At 58.1% G+C, this 19556-nt stretch overlaps 2 long non-coding RNA genes across 6 annotated transcripts; one reads left to right on the top strand and one right to left on the bottom strand.

The window, feature by feature from the left end:
* Positions 1 to 727: 727 nt before the first annotated feature.
* Positions 728 to 14997, bottom strand: LOC124508435 (uncharacterized). Of its 2 annotated transcripts, none has more exons than XR_006961242.1 (4): positions 14045 to 14997; positions 2793 to 3574; positions 1812 to 2003; positions 728 to 767 (listed from the first exon to the last, which is right to left on the bottom strand). It is a non-coding gene; the product is annotated as an uncharacterized LOC124508435 (long non-coding RNA). The 2 variants fall into 2 exon arrangements; XR_006961241.1 differs by having other exon boundaries at positions 2402 to 3574.
* Positions 14998 to 15006: 9 nt separating this feature from the next.
* On the top strand, positions 15007 to 18814 carry LOC124508434 (uncharacterized). Of its 4 annotated transcripts, none has more exons than XR_006961239.1 (3): positions 15007 to 15199; positions 15644 to 17091; positions 17827 to 18814. It is a non-coding gene; the product is annotated as an uncharacterized LOC124508434 (long non-coding RNA). The 4 variants fall into 4 exon arrangements; XR_006961238.1 differs by having other exon boundaries at positions 15009 to 15843; positions 15978 to 17091; XR_006961240.1 differs by having other exon boundaries at positions 15014 to 16811; positions 16904 to 17091.
* Positions 18815 to 19556: the final 742 nt, after the last annotated feature.

Genomic DNA, 19556 nt, shown 5'->3' on the forward strand with positions numbered 1-19556 from the left:
GGCCCACAAACAGAAGGGGCTGTTTTTGCTCAAGTACACAGAGGGCGGATGAGGTTGGCCTCGGAGGAGGGACCAGGATTTAACCCTGCGAGAAAGTGTGCGTCAACAGAGAGGCCGGGCTAAGAGCTAGCATTGACAGAGCCCTGCTGGATGCCAGAGGAGCCCCCCGGGGAGCCGCCCCATTCTGGACACTCTTTGTGATTCTTCGAGATGGCCTTCCCTTTGCCGATGAATCATCGGAGGCCCAGGGCGGTTAAAGAACCTGCCGCCGGTCACCCAGCCGGTACAGGTGCAAGAGCGGGAACATCTGTTGGTGGCCAGGAAGAACGTATACCTCAAAACTGCATCTCGGGGCGCATGGGTGATGCAGTCGGTTAAGCGTCCGACTTCAGCCAGGTCACGATCTCGCGGTCCGTGAGTTCGAGCCCCGCGTCGGGCTCTGGGCTGATGGCTCGGAGCCTGGAGCCTGTTTCCGATTCTGTGTCTCCCTCTCTCTCTGCCCCTCCCCCGTTCATGCTCTGTCTCTCTCTGTCCCAAAAAAATAAATAAACGTTGAAAAAAAAAATTAAAAAAAAAAAAACTGCATCTCAATTGCTTCTAAAGCTGAACATGGTGGGGCCCCTCCCCGGGTGGCTCGGTCGGTTGGGCGTCTGACTTCGACTCGGGTCATGATCTCGCGGTTCGTGGGTTCGAGCCCCGTGTCGGGCTCTGTGCTGACCGCTAGGAGCCTGGAGCCTGCTTCGGATTCTGTGTGTGTGTCTCTCTCTCTTAAAAAGAAATAAAACATTAAAAAAAAAAAAAAAAAAAAGCTGACCATGGGGATCACAATGATTAAAATAGTAAACGGGTCCCTGAAGTAGTTTAAAGGTCATCGAAATGACTCCCTGGTCCCAGGCAGGGCTGCCCCTTGGAGGCCAGGGTGCTGGGACCACTGGAGGCCACGGTAAGACTCAGGGAGGCACCTGCCGTGGACGGGCCTCACAGCCTTCCTGGTGAGGAGCCTACCCCGCTCCCTCCCACTGGCTTGGTCCCTACTCTACTCTCTCTGGGCGTTGGTGGGCGTCCGCAGGGCAGACCTGCTCGTCCCGGGGGGCCTCACACTCGGACCTTTCCCGAAGCCTTCGCCAAGCCCGCTTCCGGCCGCCGTCACCCAGGCTGGGGAGTATGGCACGGGCAGAGGCCCGGGCCGTGGGAGGGGACTGGAGAAAGCGTGCTTGATGGCCGCAGAAGGGGGCGCTTCTGCTCAGTTGGAAGGAATCCTGGGAGCACGGGAGTGGGGGGAGGTAGCGACAGGAATTGCGGGCAGGAGGAGCGGCCGGAGCAAAGGGGACACGCGGGAATGGAGGCAGGTTTGGCCTGAAGGGTCCAAGGGCGAGAGCAGGTCACAAGGATCTAGAAATCAAGGCTGATCTTGGGCGGGGGGGGGGGGGGGGGGGCGTGAGAGGAAGTGGGGAGCCACGTGCAGGCTCTGGGGCAGGTGAGGGAAGGACGAAGGGGGTCCGTCCTGCCTCTGTGAGCGCTCTGTTACTCTGCGGTCAAGGGGTGCTCAAGGGGAGACAGAGGTTCCTCGGAGCAATGCCATCCGCCCCCACCGCCACAGAGGCGGTCGTGTGACCCTGTGCTTGCACAGGTGTGGCTTTCGTGGTCTGCCTTTCAGCAGGAGGCAGAGCCAGCCGCATGCCGCCCCACCGGGAGTCACCCCCACGGTGACCCCGAACGAAGGCGGCCTCAGCACCAAGACAGGCTCATGCAAATGAGCACGGAAAAAGTGACAAGGGCCCCTGAATGGAAAGGTTTCCTTTCCCACTCACCCTGTCGGGAGGTGGGGGGGGAGGCAAGCAGAGGCCGGTGGCTATTTTGAGCGTGGCTGGGTTCAGCCCCTTCACCTCATGCATCAAGAGAAGCACAGGTTCTGTCCTCAGGGCCGGATCCCGGTTCTGGGTCTTTCTCCCACGCACCAGGTGACCTGGGCAAGCCACTTCTCTCTGAACCCGGTTTCAGATCTGTTGAGAGAGTGAAAAGCCCGGTCTCATCTGCATTTTCACCGGCTTTCTCCCCTGTGACCCAGGCGCCCTGCATGCACACGGAGGGGCCCTGAACTTGAATGCCTGCGGGCCGGGGGGCGGTGATAGATTGCGCACAGGACGGGGGCGCACCAGGCCTCCCAATACGGGGACCAGTCCGGGTCCTCTGGCTTCTAAAACCTCATGCAGGCCGACACACAGAGTGCCGGCCCGAGGCCACTGGCAGAAACCCTTGCTCCCCTCCTTGTGAGGGTCAGAGGAAAAGCTGGCAGGCTCTGAGCAGATAGGACATCTCCCCCTCTGCTCGCTTCCTGAATCCGGCCAGAGCAGGGGGTGAGGGAAGGACCCCGCAGCCCGGGCTGGTCCCAGCCTCTCACCCTGGGCTGGGCCAGGCGGCCTGGTTGCAAATGCGAGCTCCTTCTCCTCTAGCTAGGTGACCTTGAGCTCTGATTGAACTGGGGCTGACGAATGCATCTCCCTACCAGGCGGCTCGAGGAGACAATCAGTTAGGCCGCGTACGGCATCCGTAAGGTGCCCAGCGGGACCCAAGTTGGTGACTTTTATTCCGACGGGCCCCGAGGAAAAGCTCAGCCCCCCGCACCCTTCCTTCCCGCAGAGATCTCTGCAGATCACGTCTGGTCTTGGCCGGTGGCAGGCAAGGGCTGAGTCTGAATCGAAATGATTGGAAGGGGAAGGAGTGGGCGAGGAAGTGGTTCTCGTGCTCCCCTGGGGGTGCGGCCCCGGGTGCCCGCGGAGGAACCAGCTCACGTGTTTCTCCAGCAGCTCTGACTGGCCCACGCCCACGCTGGCGCCTCCTTGGTGAGGAGCACGACCTTCTGGAAGCTCACACTCCCTCGGAGGCAGGCACAGGGAAGGGACAGCATGGGGCAAGAGTCCACCGAGAGCTGCCTTGGCGGCCCAGCGATGTCGGGACAAGATGTTATTGTTCCCACTGGGCGGATGAGAAAACTGAGGCTCAGAGTAGTGCTGGAACTTGCCCCATGTCACCCAGCCAAGGAGCTGGCTTAGGACAGAAGGTCTTGCCGGGCACCTTCTACCGCACCGAGCAGGCTAAACACGTCCGGGCTCTGTTGCTTTATCTGTAGAACGGGTTCCGAGCATCCGTCCCATGTGTGGCAAAGGAGGCGGGGGAGGGCCGGGATCTGAGCCCAGAGCCAGGCCACACAGCTTCGCGAGCCCGACAGGAAGGCAGGCGATGGCTGGCCCGGCCCTCGGCTTCTGCCACAGCTCCAGGCCTGACAGCTGTGACTCCTCGAGGGCCGTGTCCGTGGCAAGGGCTGCCCAGCCGCGGTGGGTCAGACGCTGAGGACAAATATAGCTGCATGGAAACTTCACCTTGTGGGGGCAGGGCCCGGGGGGCGGGCGGAAACCTCCCCGGGCCAGGCTACGCAGACTTTGGGGCATGCCCACCCCCCCCCCCGACCCCCCTGCAACCTGGACGCCCATCCTGGCACGTCTCTGCCTCGCCCTGCGGTGTGCCCGGAGGCTGTTCGATCCATTAACGGGTGCAAGCTTGTGTGTCAAAGCTCCTGTAAGGGTCAGAAGAGGCAAAAAGGTGTGCCTCGAAAACCAAGTCCCCTGCCTTCCCCCGCTTTCACCCGGCTCCCCTCCTGGGAGCCTCCACTTTCACTGGTTCCTTTAAAGCCTTCCAGCAACTACACGCATTTGCCCACACTGTGCGTGTGCGTGTGTGTGTGCCTGTGTGTGTGTGTGTCTTTTCCTCTCTTTTCTTTTTAAAAAAAATTTTTTTTAACGTTTATTTATTTTTGAGACAGAGAGAGACAGAGCATGAACGGGGGAGGGGCAGAGAGAGAGGGAGACACAGAATCGGAAGCAGGCTCCAGGCTCTGAGCCGTCAGCCCAGAGCCCGACGCGGGGCTCGAACTCCCGGACCGCGAGATCGTGACCCGGGCTGAAGTCGGACGCTTAACAGACTGAGCCACCCAGGCGCCCCTCTTTTCCTCTCTTTTCACACAAACAATGACAGATCAGTATGTCCTCGGTCCTCTATCCTTATAGGAATATATACATCCTACTCTCTTTTTCAGCGGGTTGGAAACACTAGTTCATTACTTTTATGTGGTTCTGCGGGGCTGGCAGGTTCGTCTTCGGTCCCATGCGGTGTGGCTGCTTCCGTTTAACAGCTCTGGGGATTCCCGCTGCGTGGACACCACTACTTAATTAATCAGCCCCCCGGAGGGTTAACATTGAACTGATCTTCAACCCTTGCCTTTTAGAAGTCACATCACCATGAACAGCCGAGGACACACTTCACATGCTTATCTGCATGATGCGGTCGGCTGGGTCTGAGGGCAGAGCACGTGTGGCTGGGACGGGGCTGCCCCCTTGCTCTGCCCGGAGGTGGCCGAGAGCGACAGGCCGGCCAGTCCCCTCTGCCGGCGCCTGTCCCCCACGCCCTTACAGTAGACAGCGTCTGCTCTTTTCCAATCTGACAGTTCAAAGGGGATCTCTTCTGGAAGTTTCGACGTGCCTTTCTCTTACGAGGAAGACGAGCTTTTCATATGTTTAAGAGCCATTTATACATTCTTTCGAAACCTGTCTTCCTAGACTGGGCCCATTTTCGAAACTGGACTATTGGCATTACGAGCTGCAGTTTTCTTTCCTAGGTGGCCATCTGTCATTGTGAGTGGGGTCCATTCTTCGTGTCCCCGAAGTTCAAAGGCCTTTGGCAGGAGAAACAAGTTTAGCTGCCAGCCCCCAATGTGACTCTGGGCTGGGGCCAGGGGCCTCCCCAGGCTTGGGTCCCCATCTGTAAAATGAGAGGATCCGTGATGCTCTGAAATCCCTCAGGGTCCCCTGCACCGAGATGGGGGCCTAAAGCCCTGACTCGTTGGACACGGGATCGAGAGGCTACGCACGCTGGGAGAGGGAGGGATGGGGCTAGAACGCTGACAGGGGCCAGAAAGAGGAAGTGGGAGAACTGGAGATGGGCGTCTGGCTTCAGTGCTGCTGGGGGGCCGTGTTGCAGTCACCGCCCCTTCCCAGTGCACAGGGGCGGCCCGGCGCGCTTGGCCAGGGTCCCGGGGGGGGCTGACTCTCTGCCATGAAGTCTCCCACTGACTCTGAGCTTGAGACCCGGCTGGGATGACAGAGGCGAGCTCCTGCTTGTGGCAGGTGGCTTGGGAGAGCCCATGGACCCTGCAGGCCATGGACCCACGCCCAGGGAGGTTGAAGCCAAGACCCAAGGGCCCAAGGGCTCACCTGAGGTCACCAACAACAGAGGGGCTGTGGAGCACGTGAACCTAGAAGTCCCAGGTCTCAGCGCACTGTTCTGTCCCTGGACCAGTCCCTGGAAGGCTCTAGAAGAAGGGTCGCATGCCTGTCACCCTTGCCCATCACCCCCCACACACCCATTTCATTCTTCCTAGGGGAGGTTCTGTTGTATTGCTTTCTGACAGATGAGGAAACTGAGGCAGGTCTACACACACACCCAGGAGAAGCAGAGTGGATGCAGGAGAGAACACAGCAACTGTCGGTCGGCAGAGAGGTCCGGTCTGAGCCCTGGGGGCCCACACCGGGACACTGCTTGGGCAGCAGGTCCCTCGTAGGCTGAGCAGAGGATTTCTGCCTCCCGGGCCCGCCTGGGGGGCCTGAGGGACCTGAGCCTTCCAGACTGGTCCTGAATGGACTCCCAAGTGCAGCTCTGTCTCTCTCCTCTTCCCGGCACCCAGCCTGGGGCCTGACCAGAGCTGGTACCTTTGTCGCGTGAATCAGAGAAAAGTTTCAGGCCCAGAAATCAGGGAGTGGGGAACACAGCACGGCAGAAAGGAGGAGAGCTCTGGCTCAGGACTCGCAGAGGGCCCTTCGGTGGTCTCCTCGATTGGCCTTGGCCGCCCAAGGAGGGAGTTGGGCCAGATCATGAGGGTGGCCTTCCGTCACTGAAAGCAACGCCACATTCTAGAAGCGATGGCCCTTCCCAGAGCGCCCGACGCCCCTTCATCACAGCCTTGTCCACGGGCCCTCCACCAGTGGACGCCCTGTGAGGTCCAGGAGGGCGACGGCCAGCTGGGTCCTGTGTGGCACTGGCTCCGGGCGCCCAGCACATATTCACAGAAGTTTGCTGAATGAATGAATGAATGAATGAACGAGCGTAAGTAACGCTGCTGTGCCTTGTCGCCACCACCAGTGCCTCCTTGGTAGCAGAAGACAGGGGCTTATGCAGGTTAGCTCTCCGTGAGGGGGTCAGACCATCTAGCGGGGAGGGCAGCTCAGCAAGGGAGATGAACGCCTCTGTCTTGCCGCGGGGCACATCCGGAGGACCAATGCGGATTGTGGCCAGGTTTATCAGCACCCCTCCCTGGAGCACAGTCCTGCTGCAGGCCCACCCCCAGCTACCTCCCAGAGCAGGAGTGTCCACACTTCATGCCCCAGAGGGGAGGCCAGGCCTGGGTGGGGGAGGGGAGGTACAAGGCGGGAGTGGGGGAGGCATAGACTTATAAGCTGAATAGGCCACTCCCCCTGCCCCTCCCCCCCGCCAAGCTTCCTGGCCTCTGTGCCCAGTGTGTTTTTCACCCGCTTTTCAACCACCAGAGAGAGCAGATGCCTTGCATCCGGCAAAGCCAGGCGCTCCCTGCGTGTGCCCACCGGGTCACTCAGCGGGGCAGAGTCCTCGCATGGTTGTCCCTCTATGACACCTAACGGAGGAGGCTATGGGATGGGGGGGCAGGGGGCTGGGGGGCGGGGGGCAGAGCTGGCCGCTGGCCCAGCACCTCGTGTGTTTTGAGGCTGGCGCCTAGCAGGGGGTGAAGGAGGCAGGGAGAATGCCTCGGCTCCCATGCTTAGTCCCAGATGTTCAGAGTCCACAGTGGCCGATGAGCCTTTCTGGTGGGTTTCCTTCATCACATGGAGACTGGGGCAGGAAGGCTGGAAGGGGAGACATTTAACCGGATAGGCAGCCGCCTAAGGCAGACAGCAGACGCCCTGGCCTCAGGAATCAGGCAGCACTGGGGGTGGGGGGGATCCCGGCCTGCTGCTCTCCAGCTCAGTGGCCTTGGGCAAGTGGCTTAACCTCTGGGGCTCCGATTCTTCACGCCAAGTGGCGATGGCCCCGAGAGTTTCCATCCCGTAGGTGACTTAGTACGCGGGAAGCGCTCAGAACGGCGCCCGCACAGAGTAAGGGGCGGGTACTACCCTTGACCTTCTCTGCCATCTTCTATGGTTCCAGGCAGCAGGTGCCTGTCCTGTGACAGGGCCTGGGCAAGCCGCTTTACATGGCTGCCTCGCAGGATGTTCCGTCCCGCTCCACGAGATGGGGATGGCCACCCCAGGTCCCCAGAGTGGAAGACCGGGGCTGAAAGCTGAGTCGTTTGCCTGAAGTCACACGGCCGCTGAAGGGCAAAGGGGGAGGCGGGCCCCGGGTTTGCCTTCGTGTGTGTCCTGTCCGCGAGGCTGTTCTTTCCCGGCCCCTAAACGCTCCATGTGACCGGGGTGAGTCATTTGGTGTCCTGGGCCTCAGTTTGTTCATCTGCGAAATGGCCAAGCCTCTAGCTGCCTTTTCTGCTTCCTGTGGACATGCCCTGCTTTTCTCCTTCTTGGTTGCGGGGCCATGAGCACATTCATTCTTCAATAATTCAAAGTATCTAATGAATGTAGAGCAGGAGGGGCGGGAGGGGCGGGGTTGGTCAGGAAGGCTGAGGTCCCTCGACCTCAGCTGCCTTCATCTGTAAAACGGGACCACTGCCGCCGGTCTCTCCGAGACAGAGAAGCCACGGCGGGCAGTGACTGTTCCAGCCTCGGGGCCCTGGAGTTGGCGGCTGCGGGAGGGGCCTTGGTGTCCAGCTTTCTAGATCAGCAGTCACGAGGGATGGCCCTGCCGGCTGCTCCCCTCGTGCCTTCTTGCCACAGCGTGTCCACTGTTCCCATTTATCCAATAGTCTTTGGGGTTGAAAACAGGTCAATCTCCCTTCCTTGGCTTTGTGAGCAGGAGACAGCAGTTTGTCGAGAACGAGGCAGATGGCCGGCTAGCCTGGGTCACTCCTCTCATCTCCGCGTACCTCCAGCCCAACAAAGACAGGGGCGATGTCGGTCATCTTACCAGGAAGCTGGGTCTGGGAAATGCTGGCCCCGCCCACTCTCCTCCGGGCCGAGGGGTAGCCCCTGTGCCCCCTGGACCTGGCTTCCACCAGCAGCCCCATTGGCTCCTCTAACAGATCGGGTCCCCCGGGTCCTGAAATGCTGGGGTCTCCCTCCCACCCTGGCCAGCACGGCCGACTCTCGTAAATTCCTTGGATTAATGTGAATTGACTGAGTAGAATTGAATTGACTTGAATCTAATTGAAGTGAATTGAATCGGATGCCAGATTACAGGCTTCATCGGAGCCCACTGAAATTTGGTGTTTCTAAACGCTAATCCATAAATCTGAAAGGCCAATTTTCACCCCTTGTTTCCATTTCCTCCTTGTTGGACAGAGTGGGTGGGAGGCGGGAGAACGGCGGACAGGGGGAGGGGACAACCGGCGTGGGGTTCGGTGACGGCTTCCTCTGGAAAACACCACCTTCCAGCAATAAGCCCCAGTGCATTTTCCCACTCGAGCTTCAAAATGCCATGAAGTCTCATTCCCAGAAGCTAAGCAGAAGCTACTTGAAGATTCTTCCTTTGTTTCGATTGCAGGTGGCACACGGAGTAAGGGCAGAGCCGGATGGCTAAGCTCTAGATCAGTTACCAGTTGGGACCCACACAAGAGCATCTGGGTGTGACTGGCAAGAAGGATGTCAGCGTCCTGTGAGTGAATGACAGAGCAGACATTTTCGGGATCCGCTCCCTTGACCTCACAGGACCCGGCAGCAGTGAACACGTCCTGGTGACCGGCCCGGCCTCGGCGTCTGTGTTTCCTTCTCGGTCCCCTTTGCAGACCGGGCCTGGCTGCCTCCGGGGCTGGGGGCGCCCCTCCCTGGTTCTATCCCTTCTCAGGGTTAATCCCATCCTTTTCCCCTTGGAGGGGGAGGGGCAGGCCCCCCTCAGCTGTTTCCACGACTGGGCTCCAGTCACCTTGCAGATCAGAAAACTCACCAGTAGCTCTCAGACCCCACAACCATCTGAGCCTCAGACCCAGAGAGCCACCTGCCTCCTTAACTTCCCGGTCGTGCGGCTCTCAGGTACCTGCCGCCTGAAATTTCCCTAAGTGAATCCCCTGGCTGACGCCGCCTCTGGCCTTCCCCAGCTGGGTCAATAGCGACAGCAGCCATCAGGATGTCCAAGCCAGAAACGGCTGCTGTCCTTGGCGTCTGCCTCTCCTTCGTCCTTCGTGGGCGATCCATCCGCAAAACCGTGGCAATCTTACTTCCTGAGAACCTCTCAGATCCCTCCGGTCATGTCCACTGTGGCCACCTGAGCCGTCCCTTGCCTGGACCAGTACGGTAGCCTCCCTAACTGCTCCCGCACACCCACCGTGGCCACCTCGAGCCCCTCGTCCGCAAGCAGCCTCTGTGAAATCGCCAAAACGCAGACGGAGCACATCAACAGCCTACGCCTTCAAAGCCCAGAGCTCTTTCCTATTGTTTTGGGGTTAAAGGCCAAGTGCATTAAGACGCAGGGGAAAAAAATCCCACTTACCCTCGCCACCTGCCTCCCTCTGGGTTCCGAGTGCTTAGACCGACACGCTCTTTTCTGCCCAGGACCTTTGCACATGCTATCCCCTCTACCTGGAATGCACTTCCCGCTCCCCTCCCGGTTAGCTCCTACTCATCCTTCAGGTGACGCCTCCAACATCAGGGAAGCCTGCCTTGGCTCGAGCAAAGGCCTGGTCGCACCACGTACCCGTTGCTCGTGTCACCAGCCCCAGCTGGAACTGTACATTTGTTGGCATGGCCATTGATTGGCGACTGTCTCCTCTCCTAGACAGTAAGGTCTGGAAGCTTTCCGCTTCCACCCTATTTCCAGGAGCAGCTCTGGGCCCTGCAAGGCAGGGGCTCGATGATGAATGAATGAATGAATGAGTCGGTGAATGGATGAGTGCAAGCCAGCAAAGAGGGCCTATGCCTAGACGCTTGTGTCCCCTTCTACCAATGTGAGGCCAGCCTCCTTTGCTACCCCTGAGACAGCTTTCTCAGTGTCGCCTCCCGGGCTTTGCTCACTTGTGACCCCGCCTCTGTCCCGTAAATCTCTTCCCTCTTCCCTGCATCTAGCTAAATTCACCCCTTTCGAGGCTCAGCTCATGTTCAGTTCCAAGAAATAGTTATGAAACAATCATCAGGAGGATGGCTGGGAGGGGACACTGTGTGTTGAAACTGTTTTCTACCTCATTCGAAAATAACACTCAGTTCCCCATGGCCTGGCAGTGGTTCCTGGTAGACAGAACCTGAAGAACACAAGCATATGCTTTTCGGTCACATTTCCAGAGACAGAAACTTTCCCACTTGCCGTGGAGGCTGAGGTCTGAGAAATCTCCAAATGCCACCAGCCCTGCTGAGAATCTCATCTTACTGAAACCAAAAAGCTCCGAGGAAATCAACCAGAAAACTCGCCGAGCACGAACACGGGCTGGGCCCCCGTTAAGGGTGGGGGTGGCCACGGTGTGACCCGAGCTAAGCAAGGCCCTGGAGGTTCCCAGGAGCACCAGGGAGAGGTGGGGAGGTCCCCTCACCTTAACGCTACCAATGCCTCATTTACAAAAGGGACTTTTAAAGGCTGAGCCCAGGAGGGGAAGTCAGACACCTCTGAGAGCTTGGGCAAGGTTTAGTGCCCAGGTGTGATACCAGAGATGAGAATCAAGACCGTCCCCGCAGGGAGGAGAGAAAAAACATCAAGTCCCACATCCTGGCCATGAGTTTATGAGTCCCCGGGGCCCCGGAGATAGTGCTGAGGAACATTCCAGCACAGCAGGAGAATCATTGAATGGCAGGGCCAGAACGGGCCGTGAAGCTCATCCAGTCCGATCCCCCATTGGACAAACAGGGAAAGTGAGTCCAGAGAGGGCCCTGGACTTTCTCAAGGCAACCAAATGACCTCGTGGAGCGATTAGGGCTACAACCTGGGCGCCTAGATGCTTCTGTGCACCAAGCTACGTTGCAGCGTAGATGGCTCAGAGCCCGTCACCCTGCCTGGCTGGCCCGCTGCCCCTTCTACCCAGCGACCGCTACCCAGGGAGGCTGAGGGGAGGCTGGCCTCTCCTGAGCTGGGGACCGGTTGAACGGATGCGGGTTGGGGGCAACCCCAACACGGACATTGATTGAATACGCATCTCAGAACCTGACACTGTGCTTTCCGTGCAGGATCTCGTGGTAGATTAACGACCGCTGCGATTTTGCGCTTCTGCTCTCATCCAAAGGTGAGGTATCATCTCTAAACCTGGGCTGGCCTTGGTGACCCGGCCCACCAAAAATAACAGGCCGGCGGAATGCAGCGGAAGCGACGTTCCGGGTTTCTAAGGCTAAGCGACGGGAAGCCTGGCGGCTTCCGCCTGGGGTCCTTGGAACACCTGGTCTCAGGGGCGGCCTCTCAGAGCCCCGTGCTGTGAGAAGGCCAAGTACACGGGAGACCACGTGTGGCCATTTGGGTCGACGGCCCCGCCGAGCTCTCAGCCGACAGCCAGCAGCCAATGACAGCCAAGGTCGGGGGGCCATCTTCCACATGCAGGGCAGGTGACCCCCATAACAGGAGCCCAGCTGCCATCTGATTGCGACCACCTGGGAGACCTCCATCAAGAACGGCCGGGCTGAGTGCCATTGACCCACAGAGCCGCAGAAGAGACTAGTGATTTCAAGTCACCGAACGTTGTCGTGCTTTGCACGGCTCGTCCACGGCAGTAGACCGCTTCAACATTCACTCCCCCCTCTCAGAAGATGGTGCTGGGGCCTGTTTCCAGCTCACAGACGGGGAAATCCAGGTCCAAAGAAGTCACTTGCTCTAAGTCACCCCGCTAGATAAACGGCAGGTCTAAGAATCAGCCAGCCCACGAAACTCCTCCTGGCCAAAGGGTGCTGAGGTATCACTCCCCGGCACCCTGACACATGTCCCCCTGTTTGTACTTCTGAACTTGGTCTCGTAGGGGCCGGGGGGGTATGATCAGGGACCTCAGGGTCGGACCCAAACTGGGCACAGGATTTGCCTGGCTCCAGAGCAGGACTTCTCCTGTGTGAAAGGTATATTCGTGTAGACATGTCTCCCGAGGTGCCCGTGCACAGCACCCTCAAGGACTTCAGGGTCTAGGGTGGGGGAGGTCACCAGAGACCAGTCACCAGAAACTGTGCCACAGGGGTTCACCGGAGGTGGACGAAGCTCACGGCCCACTTTGAGGGAGGGCGGAGGCACTGTCCCTCTGTCAGGTGGTCGAGGGCGGTCAGGAGGCGACCTTGCTACCTCCCGAGGAAGCAGCCTTGAGGTTGAACTTGGAAGGATGAGGAAGACAGCACCAAGAAGAGACAGAGAAAACACAACACGCAGAGACGCGCAGATGGGGAAGAAGGAGTGCCGGGAGGGTAGGACTATGGCAACGGCTCCTAAAGCTGGGATGTGGGCTCCTTGGGGAAGCGAGGCCCCAGAGCGCAAGCCTTGACTAATGGGTTAAGACATTTGGGCCTAGCCCCAGGACGAGGGGGAGCCATGGAAAGTTTCAAACAGGGAAGTGACACGCTTTCGAAGGACCACTGGGGCCAATAGGCAAAGGAGTGCCGGACGGGCCGGGCAGCGGCCGGGAGCTCGGAGGACGAGGTCCCGAAACGAGGCCCCCACTCCACCCCCACACGAACCTTCTCTCTGGCTCTGACCCTTCCCCGACCACTGCCACCGGCACCACAATCCCAGGGCAGCGAGAGTGAGGGAAAAATGGAAGTGAGGCAGGGAAGGAGGGAAAGCAAATATGAGCCGGGCACGGCTCACCGTCCATCTCTCGGCCACCTTGGATGCCTTCCAGACAGGCCGCGTGGGACTGCTGAGTCTGGGAACGGGCCATTATGAGGAACGGGGAAAGATTTGCCTTCTGGCTCCTGCCCATCTCCTGACTCTCGCGGGTCAAGGTTATCTCCGCGGGGAGCTAACACTGTCCTACAAATGTGGGTCGCACCGGGGCCTTCCCGGCAGCCTCTGGGAAAGCCAAACCCGATACCCCTGGCGTAGCCCTTCATCCATTGCGGCTCCCACCACAGCAGGCGTGATGGAGTTTGTGTCAAAGCCAGGCCCTCGCCCCCGGAGAGGCGGAGGGGGTAGCTGGTTTGAAGAATGAGATGCTCGACCTCACTCACCAAGGGGTCCGGAGGGGCCAGCAGGGCTGGGCACCTCTGAGAAGTACAAAAACCAGACCTGGTGTGAGAACAGGTAACCCCTCAAGACCCACAGAGGCATCATGGCTGGGAAACAAAGTCCTACAGGAACACCGGGGTCAGGGGCTGAGCGGCCTCCCATAGCAGGTGCGGCCCACGGTCGTCCCCTCCCTCAGGGCCCCGTGCGTCCTGCCCCTCTTCATCCACCGTCTCCAGAAGCGGCCCCTGAGATGAGGATTCCCAGGAAAGCGATTTATTAGGAAAGGGCTCCCAGGAGAAACCAGTAAACGATCAGGGTAAGCAGGACAGGGATGGCGGGGGGGGGGGGGGCGGGGAGGGGGAAGCAAAGCCAGGTTGGAACGTGACCTTGGACGGAGCTCAGCAAGGGGCGGCCTCCACCTGCTCCCACAGGGGACCCTGCAGTTGAGTCGCTCCTCAGAGTTATTCCAGTCGAGACAAGGGAGCGTGGCTCCGTACATCCCCACGCATCAGTCATCGGTCAAGAGCCACCAGCGGGGGGGGGGGCTTAGATGCCAAGTTAGCTCTCTGCTGAACTCTGAGAAAAGAGCGGTCGGGTGATTAGAGAGCAAAGGCACGCCAAAGGTGGAAAAAAGACGGAGGGAGCGGAGTGAGGCATGGCCTCTTACTTCCCAGCGCGTCTACGACAGACTGCTCAGACAAAAAGGAAGCACTAGTCTGTCCTTACTGACTGCTAGTTAGTGAAAGCTGCATTTTCAGAAGTCCGGGATGATTGTTGAAGCACCGTTTGGGGTTATACGCACCACACTTCTGTCCAGGGTTTTGAAAGGCCCCTTGGCTTTGGTGAGCAATGAAAACACTTGCTGGGGCCCGAAATCCTGCAGCTTGGATGATAATGATGACGACCGAAAGGTGTTGGCTTGAAAATGTTCTCCAGGTCCCAGGCTCCTTAGGTGTTCCCCTGGACTTTCTGTTTCCAGAGTCTGCGGCTTGGGCTGTAACCAAGGGACTGGACCCGCGAGTAGAAAATCGGTCCCTCCCCCGAGCCACATAGAACGTCAGACGGTGTCACCATCCTACGTCCCTGGGGAAACAGCCACGCGTTACCCGTCTTCGCCTCGAAAGCTTCGTCTGATCAGTCACTAAATGGCGGTTGTAGCTGCCGATACCGACGACATCAGTAACGGTGACGGAAACGCGGGGGGCATTTCCGGCGTGCCGTTCTAGATGCTTTTCCTACATTACCTCACTTAGTCCTCACAACTACCCCAGGAGGTAGGGACCGCTGTGGTCCTCATTTTACAGAGAAGGAAACTGAGGCACGGTGCAGTGAGTAAACTCATCCAGTTACACAGCCGGTCAGTGGGGGCCCAGGATTGGACCCCAGACAACCTGGTTCCAGAGTCCAGAGCTCTAAGGTGCCCTTTCCCGTGTCGCCGGGTCACAAAGCACCACACCCGGCTGGCGTGGCCCCGTGTACTTACAGCCGCAGCAACCCAGAGCCGTGAAAGTTAAGCTCGGAGAGGCAGCCGGGACCTCAAGGAGAGCCTTGGACGTCAGGCGGCCTGTCTGGCTTCCGTGGCCACGGGGAGCCACGAAACACAGCAGTAGTAAAAGCAGCTGGCGTTTCCTGAGTCCTGGCTGGGTAGCAGAGACTTGGCAACGACTTCACATCCAGTGCTTACGAAATCCCGTGAGATCTCACGTACTGCGTCTGAAGAAACCGAGGCTCGGGGCATTGAAATAGTGAGTCCGAGCTCGCCCAGCTCTATTAAAGTCTCAGAGCCTAGAATCAAACCTGGATCTGCCCGGCTCCCACACTCACGCCTAAGAGCACACGCCCCTGGAAGATACTCTCCCCAGGGGGATGTCCCAAGCAGAGCCAAGTACCAGAAAGTTCCCTGCGGCAGCACTGGCAAGATGGCCTTGGGGCAGTGGTGTGGGAAGTGAGTCTGGAGGTAAGAAGGCCGGTTAGGAGACCGTAGCAATCATCTTGGTAACAGGGGATGGGGCTCTGTCTTCATTGGATTGGGGCTCTAGGCACGAGGAGGTCAGAGTCAAGGCTGAAATGCGTAGGATTCCCTGCACCACATGCTTCTCGAAAAGGGGAAAGAAAGTTGCAGGAGCCAACCTCTTTAAGCCAGGGACTCTGAGTCTGGATCTCAGCCCGGGGACGGTCCTTCTTCCTCAGGGGCTCCTTCCACAAGGGAAGGCCAGGAAGCCTCATCGCAGGCCCCCCTTGACCTTCTGAGATTGCAACACGACGAAAGAGGAACAGAAACGCAGGCACCCAAATCACCAGCACAAAGTTGATAGAAGACACGGCCTTGGGGTTGGCTCTGACATACGGTACTTGACATTCAGAGTCTTGAGTTCTCACCCCAGCCCTGTTCCCTCGCCAGCTGTGCGGCCGTGGGCAAAGCCACTTCCACTATCTTGAGAGCCACACCCAGCTCTGTCGTTCTGGGCCTGCCTCCGTCTCTCCTGCACTCGCGTAAGAATCGAGCAGATCCGACCGTCGCGGACAAAGGGTCACGCCGCTGCACCCTTCCCGACACCCGCGGCCTCTGCGGCTCGACTTTGCGGCCACCCCCGTGAAGAGGTGGATCCAGCCCCCGCCCCCAGCTTGAACCTGGGCTGGCCCCGTGACTTGCTCGGGCCAACGGGATGTGGCAGCAGCGACCGTGCGCCCGTTCCGAGTCCAACCCCCAGCGGGGCTCTCGTGCTTTCTCTTAGAACCCGGCAGCTACCTCGGGAACTGGCTCGAGCAGGCGTGCCGGAAGGCGAGAGACCCGGGGCGCCCCACCCCAGACCAGCTCGTAACCACGCGAGGACGTCCGGCGAGGGGTCAGCGAGGCTGCCTCCCTGCCCACCTGCGGCTGACCGCACACCAGATGAGACGGGTGCCCACGACCCCGTAGCGTCTGGAGGAATGACGATCGGCTGTTGAAAGCCATCAGGGTTTGGGGGGGTCTGATCCGCAGCAATGATTCTGGCAGCTCACAACTATTACCCCAGAGCTTCGCGAAAATCCCGTGGGTTCAGATGTGGCACCCTCACTTGACGCGAGGAAACGGAGGCTCTCGGAAAAGGGAGGTGATTTCCTTTGCGTACATAACCGGTAAACCACAAATCTGGGGTTCGGGGCCAGCCCACTTGACTACACATCCCGAATTCCTTCCACCACACTTCGCTGCCCACAGGGGATCCTTGAGCGGTCAAGGACGCTTCCTCCGGCCTTCGTCCAGTCCTCTGGTATCATGTCCGTGAGTAGAATGGGGACGGCGAGGCCACGCCCACTGGCCAAGCCTTCACAGCGTGACACTTAGCGCGACTCTGTCCGCTGCGCCTGCTTCTTCCCTTTCGCGCTCTGCCCCCGGGTGGGCGGGAGGCATTTTTGGAAACGGGGGTCTCAAGAAACGGTGTGGTCCTCAGGACAGTGGGGAAGGCATTCGCCCTGTGAACAAGTCCGAGAAGCTTCGATGACCCTGAAGAGGGGAGGGGATGGATGAGTAGTTTCTCCCCTCCTGAGACCCAGGCCCCGGGAAGGGCTCTGCTCCGGGAGTGCAGGTACCTGGCCCTGGGCCTGCCCGGCCACCAGCTGGCCGCATCTTTGACCAAGGCCATTTCCTTCTCTGAGACTTTGTTTCCCCATCTGTAAGGAGCCCCCACCACGCCGAGGATGCGGAACAGCGCGATCCCGGAGTTGAAAATCCGTAAAGATTCCCAGAAGTTTTACGAGGCCAGGACCACCGCCAGGTCCTGAGGCTCCCAGTGTACGAAGAAACGTGCAAATGTCAAGGCAGGGTTATAAAAATGATGGCGACCGTTCGTGTTTACACAGAACAAGGTAACCCTTAAAGTCCCTCACCCCTACCCAGCGCACCGTGTTTTAGAGGATCGCTAATACGAGGTTAACACTGAAGCAGTTGGCGAATGTATCCTGAGCCTGAAGGCGGGAGGCTGGCGGCTCAGTGACCGGCAGGGGCAGGAGGGAGACTTGTCACTCACACCGTTGCGCTAGGAACCCCTGTTTGGCCGCCTTTCGAGGCCAAGCCCCAGCGGGGCCCAAGGCCAACGCCTCCGCGGTCTTGGACCTCCGACAGGGAGGGAGCAGGGACTAGTTCCTGTAGGCAGTGAAATGCCTGGTTTGCATCCGAACTGGCAGTGCCTAACGCGGCATGGCAGATACAATAAAACAGATCATGGAAAATTTAATGGCCCGTGGTCGGCAATCACTGAATTATTTATGCCATCCTTGCCTCTTCCGAATTCTCAACTGCTCGGCCCCCGGCACTGAAGCCCTGGCCAGGTGCAAGCTGCCGAGAAGCAGGGCCTGAAAAGAGAAGGGGACCCAGGAGCCAAGAGGCCGGGGCTTTCCGGGCCACCTTGGGCGACGGTTGAGGGGAACGCTCTCAGCTTGTATCTTCCCATCCGCCCAATTAGAAGGTCGTCTTCCATGAACGAGTAACAACTTAAATGTATGCCGTTGTTTTTGTTCAGAGATGATTCCCACATCCCTCCATCCTTTCCCCGTCCGTGGGAGGAAGGCAGGACGGATGATGCTATCGTTCCCGTTTTCCAGGTAATAAATGGAAGGCCAGAACTCCGGACAGCCTCGGCCAGAGTCAAGAAGACAAAAAGCAGTGGAGAGGGCTTCCCACTTGAGACGTAGACCGAGGACGAAGAATTTAAATTCTCTCCATACCAAAACCCTGTCGAAGGAAAAAAGCCACGAGCAGAAGAGTAAATCCACAGTAGGACGTAGGCAAGGATGCTACCCGTGATCCAGAAATGCGGAGAAAGGTAGCGGGAATGTGGTATCCGACTGATTGAGAAGCCGGAACAAGGAAACCACAGGTCAGCATAGACCTAGGAGAGCCTTTCACGGAAACTAGAGCCTCCGAGAAGCTCTACCGAAAGCGAGGGGGCCTTGGGGCAATTAAAACCCCTTGAAGCACAGCTGGGCCAGGTGTCCCAGCCTCTCTTTGAATATACAGAACGGGTGGCCTTGGCATTCAACCCCAGGAAGAAGTCCTGAGAATAACTCTCAAAATCAAATGGGGGTTCTGCTGGCATTTCTGTAGACTTGTCCTTCCTGACGTCCTCAGCAGAGAGGGGGGAGGGGGGAGAGACGACGACTCCACAGAGACGCAACGGGATCTGTTGTGGTACAAAGCGGGTCTCCGCCATCCGCACTGGCCTCTTACGTGACTGACACGTAGGCGCGCGTCAGTACAACGCGGAAGCTGCATTGGCTTCTACACAATTTTCCCTGCACGCTCCCCAGGCACCCCCGGTGCCTCTCGGGGCCACTTGCCTCATCTTGGGAGGGGCTTATTACAAGGCACGCCCCCTTCCCTGTGCGTTTTGCCCTCGTTTTCGTAACCCAGAAGCCTACGCCCTATTCCACACCTCTATTAAGCAACTCTATTTTTTTTTTAAAAACAGGTAAAGAAAGCCCTGTATTCACCGTACTATGTTTTTATCGATTAGAAATCTAACGCGCAGCTTTTAACACACCAGCATTTTTATCAGTGCTATTTTTATTAATGCTTCTGATAGTGAAAGAATTGTGAGTAGCTTGTCCCTAACCGTATTTTTTCTCATCAGTCTCATTACGCTGAATTACAGTTTTGAAGACGTTAACAGTTTGGGGGGATCTCATAGATCAAAACCCTGTAATGGAGGCTCGCCACGCTCAGAGGGAAGCCTTCGTTCCTTCAGCATGGTGACAGGTCGTGAGCCTGCATTTCTGTTCCTTGTAACAAGTCTCACCCAGACACTTCCAGGACCCTGGCTCATCCAGGAGAGACGGCTATTCTACAACCATGCAGGGGAACATCCCATCCCAGCCAGTACTGGTGAACCTGGCTGTTTACTCATGCATCTTTTATATATATTATATATACTTTTAATGTTTGTTTATTTTTGAGAGAGAGAGAGACAGAGCGTGAGCTGGGAAGGAGCAGAGAGGAAGGGAAACACAGAATCTGAAGCAGACTCCGGGTTCTGAGCTGTCAGCACAGAGCCCGACGCGGGGCTCCAACTCACAGCCCGTGAGCTCATGACCTGAGCCAAAGTCGGGCGTCCAACCGACTGAGCCACCCAGGCGCCCCAATTCACACATCTTTAATGGATAACTGAGGATTATGGAGCTTTGAGGAAAACAAACCACATTAAAAAAGAAAAAAAGGGATCAAGATGAACAAAGCAGCTGAAAAGGAAAAACAGAGATGATGCAGCAGACAGAAAAACACTCCTGCTGATTCATTGGGAGGATGCTGCATTCATAAAACAAAAGCAGCTTGCTAT

Source organism: Lynx rufus, unplaced genomic scaffold (genome assembly GCF_022079265.1).
Source record: "Lynx rufus isolate CCGP_SWC_20201006 ecotype Redwood Valley unplaced genomic scaffold, mLynRuf1.p SCAF_13, whole genome shotgun sequence".
Taxonomy (NCBI): domain Eukaryota; kingdom Metazoa; phylum Chordata; class Mammalia; order Carnivora; family Felidae; genus Lynx; species Lynx rufus.